Source organism: Macrotis lagotis, chromosome 2 (assembly GCF_037893015.1).
Source record: "Macrotis lagotis isolate mMagLag1 chromosome 2, bilby.v1.9.chrom.fasta, whole genome shotgun sequence".
Lineage (NCBI taxonomy): Eukaryota > Metazoa > Chordata > Mammalia > Peramelemorphia > Peramelidae > Macrotis > Macrotis lagotis.
The window spans coordinates 247945308-247949908 of NC_133659.1; the positions used below are offsets into that span (position 1 = coordinate 247945308).

At 33.7% G+C, this 4601-nt stretch overlaps 1 pseudogene; it reads left to right on the forward strand.

Annotated features, from left to right (window-relative positions):
* Nucleotides 1-3371: 3371 nt before the first annotated feature.
* On the forward strand, nt 3372-4284 carry LOC141512166 (olfactory receptor 6C2-like; annotated as a pseudogene).
* Nucleotides 4285-4601: the final 317 nt, after the last annotated feature.

Below are 4601 nucleotides of genomic sequence, written 5' to 3' on the forward strand. Positions count from 1 at the left end.
TTAAAGGGAAGGCAGTAGTTGTAGGGAGACAAATTTATCAGTGCCTGTAATAATTTAGGATAGAAGATTATAAGGGTTTGAACTAGGGTAGAAACTTGAGTGAGTAGAGAAAAAGGTGAGTGAATAGAAGAGATGCCCTGGAAGTGAGATTGACAAGGTTATGCATATAATAGCATACCTTGAATAAAGAATAGAATGAATCCAAAGTAAGACTTCAGAGAAGTGAAAGGTGTCACACTTGATATAATTAGAGAATTTTGCAGAAGAGATGTGTTCAGAGGAAGATTAGTTCTGTAACGGGAATGCTGAATAGGGGAAACTGATAAGATAACTAAATAGAGATAAATAACAGGCAGTTGTAAGTAAGAGATTGGATGCCAGAGGAGAAATTCAGCATATATATGTGTGTGTGTGTGTGTGTGTGTGTGTGTGTGTGTGTGTGTATGTATATGTGTGTATGCATATATATATATATGTATGTATATATATTATATATCTTATCTGGGTATATAAATATATACATATATATTCCTCTTAATACCTATCTATCTATTTTCATGAATATTGATTGAAGATAAATATAGAAATAGAAATAGAAGAGAAGAGGGCCTATCAAAAACCTTTGTGGACATTACTACCTTAGTAAGATGAAGATCCAATAAAGTTGACTGATATGTTAGTGGTCAGAAGGGTAGGAAAAGAGTAGTGTTGCAGAACCCAGGGGCAGTTAGATGGCTCAGTGAATAGAAATCCAGGTCTAGCATCAGAAAAATTCAGCTTTCTGTGTACAATCTGGCCTCAGGTACTACTAGATGGGCAAATCCTGGTTTGCCTCATTTCCTCATCTGTACAAGAACTAGGGAAGGAAATGAGAAAATCACTAAAATATTTTTGTTAAAAAAAAACACCAAATCAGTCTTACAGAGGACATGACTGAAAAATTATTGAACAATAGACATAACCCAGGGAAGAAGAAAGTGTACAGGATAAAGTATTAGTTATAAGAGTCCAGAGAACTCAAAATAGATGATGATGATTAGAGGCCGCAGGATTTACCATTTGGAAGACATTGATAATCTTGGAGAGATCTACTTTAGTGCTGTTTTGAATGTAATCATTAGAAATGGAATGGATATTATCTGCTGTTTTTGATGTTTTCTTGGATATATTAGAGAATGAGAGATCTCAAAGTTCTTAGAAGAATAGTGGATAGGATGATGATATCTAATAAGAAAGAAAAAGTAGAACTGCTCAAATCTTATATTCTTTTTTTTCAGCAAAAGATCATGGCTTTTACCCTTGAAGTTCCTGAAGTAAGAGGACTGAGGGATGTGATAAAGAAAATACTGATAATAGTGAGTGATCACTCAAAACCTCTTAATGAATACAAACATCATGGAGCCTTGCATTATGAAATAGTTGGTAGGTGTAACCCCATCAGTTACATTGAAAGTGTTGTGGACTGTCAGAAAGATGACACAGGACTTCTAAATATCAAATGTTCCAATTTTTGATACAAAAGCAAGTAGTCACAAACTATAAATCTATGAATTTGACTTAATTTCTAAGAAAATTATCTGAGTTATTATAAACAATATTATCAACTAATAATATTTAAAATAATGTTAGGCTGCAAAAGTATAATGACAGTATTAGGGTGAATTTTATAAGTTGAAAGTCAGTAAAAATATTTTTACTTGACTTCAAAAATTAGGGTGACATTCAGAATAACAAAGTTATTGTTAGCAGTTTTTCTGAAAAAATAAAGAAAAGTTTTGGGGGATATTTAGGAAACTAAAAGCTCTATATCACATTTGGAATCTGAATTACAGTGACTCTGGAGAATGTGAGACTGGTGATTTAGCGCAACATTCCTTCACTCAAATCCAGCACATTTGTTTGTCATGGCATCACCTCCCTGATGTCATAGCCTTCTTCAAAAACAAAGGACAAATGTTATTACAAGTCATCCAGATGACTTGGAGGTCCAAAAGCTAATGTAATTTAGATCAAACAGAGCTTCTAGGCAGAGGGAGATGGCACAGTCATTGTATTCTCCCTTTGTCAGATAACCAGTAGATCTGATTTGATTTCTTGGTAACATAAAGAAGATTGACATTATGGCAAGAGAAGGTAACTGGAATTAAATTGAATCCATGTCAGTAGAGAATTTGACGAAAGTGAGGAAGTTTATTCTGGAAAAGGAAAACTCAGGGGTTTTGGTGTATAGATAAGGAAATAATGGAGCCTTCTTCAAGTATTTGAAGAGCTGCCATATGGAGAATTCAAGACTTTTACTGGGTTTTGCACTATAGGATAAAACTGGGAGCAATGCAATAAATTTTTAGAAAAAAATTTAGTCAGGGGGAAACAATCTTTAAAGTTTGAGGAAATGAAAACAGTGCTCTGATATAGATAGTTTGAAGAGGGAGTGGGTATAATTTACAAGGAGGTGTTTTAGTAGATACTGGGTAATGATTGATATTGATTGTTATACTTAATGTCTTTCATGTAAGGATTGGAATAGGTTCCAACTAAGGTCCCTTGCAATCCAGAAATTCCTTAATTCTCTAAAGACCAGTTGTAATTTAAAGATGAAAGCTTTATCAGGTAAAAAATATGTTCTTTAGGGGCAGCTAGGTGGCGCAATGGATAGAGCACTGGCCCTAGAGTCAGGACTACTTGAGTTCAAACCCAGCCTCAGACACTTAATAATTATCTAGCTATGTGGCCTTGGGCAAGCCACTTAACCCCATTGCCTTGCAAAAAACAAAAAACAAACAAAAAAAGAAAATATGTCCTTTGAAAGAAATAAGAATGAAGAGGACTTTTGCTTGATATGATTAAGGCTCTACTGATCCATAAATTTTATAGATTTTTATAGGTTTTATCTCAGAAATTCTGAATTCTGGGTCTGGTATTGTTTGCAGGTAGCTGAAGATGATCAAAAAGAAATCAGTAAGATATAATTATAGAATCAGAAAGATATAATTATAGAAAGTGTGGTTTGAATGTCTTTGTACAAATTTCCTTAATAAAGAGAACAGAGTGATTTTAATTGTCAAACTCAGAATGGAGTCAAGTGGAATGTCCAGCATAATAGTTAGATTTTTGAAAAAGTAAAAGTAGAAAGAGATTTTGGAAAATCAATATTATAATTTGTTAGCAAATAATCTCATAAACATTATACCTAAGTGTATTTCAATATTAACACAATTTTGGTAAAGTTTGTTTGCATTTTAAAAATGAATTACAGAAGAGTGATCACTAAGCTTTTCCATTCTCATTCCAAATTTGATTGATTTTACAACTGTCTTTCCCAGGTACAATCTTTTCTGCTTTGCATATTTTGCAAAGGTTGTAAGTATGGAATGGAAAACCAAACAAAGATTACTATATTCATTCTTCAAGGATTGACAAATAATCCACAGTTGCAAGTATGCCTTTTTGTCTTTCTGTTTCTTACCTACATTCTGTATGCAATTGGGAAATTAATCATCATTGCCCTCACCTTGGTGGATCCCCATCATAAAACCCCTTTATATATTTTCCTTTGAAATTTTTCCTTTGTAGAACTATTATTTACAAGTGCCTGTGTTCTCAGATATCTATTCAGCTTATCAACTGGTGACAATACTGTGTCCTATAATGCATGTGTCACTCAAATTAACAGAATTTTTTCTTTTGTCTATCTTATGCCCGCTATGTGGCTATTTGTAAACCCCTGTATTACACAATGATTATGAACCACAAAGTTTATAATCAGCTCATCCTGACCTCTTGGGTAGCTGGATTTATAACCATAATCCCACCACTTACTGTGTTTCTTGAGTTGGAATTCTGTGACTCCAATGTCATTGAACATTATTTTTGTGATCCATTTTCATTACTAAAGATCTCATGTTCTGATACAACTATCATATAAAAGACTGTTATAATCTGTGCTATGTCTTTACTTATCATTACCTTAGTATTAGTGGTTCTGTCTTATGTATATATATCATCAGAACTATTCTGAGATTTCGCTCTGCTCATCAAAGAGAAAAAGCTTTCTCCACTTGTTCTTCTCACATGATTGATGTCTCTATGACTTATGCCACTTGCATCTTCATCTACATCAAAACTCCTGGGAAGGAACAGCTTGCTTTGAATAAAGTGGTGTAGGTACTTGTGACCTCAGTTGCCCCTGTATTGAATCCCTTTATCTACACACTGAGGAACAAGCAGATCATACAAGCCTTTAAAGACTTAGTCAAAAGAATCACATATCTCCCAAGGATGTAAAGGGTTTCTTAATCTAAAATGCCACATGGTTCAAAAAACCATGAATGACCTTGAATCACCCTTCTGAATTCCATCACTCTTGTCTACCTCTTATTTATCCCCATTTTCCTTCAATCTGTTCATTTTGAAATTATCATGAGAATTTTTCAATTGAGTCAGAAATATTCATTGGCCAAAATTTTCCTCTTTCCTATCTGAATTTTAGCCTGTGCAGTCTCACTCATACATTTGTTTCTGGCAGAACATATGTAATTTAAATGTAACCTGTATAATGAAAAGCATGCTTAGAGTCATCCATCCCCACCTAATTGATGTTA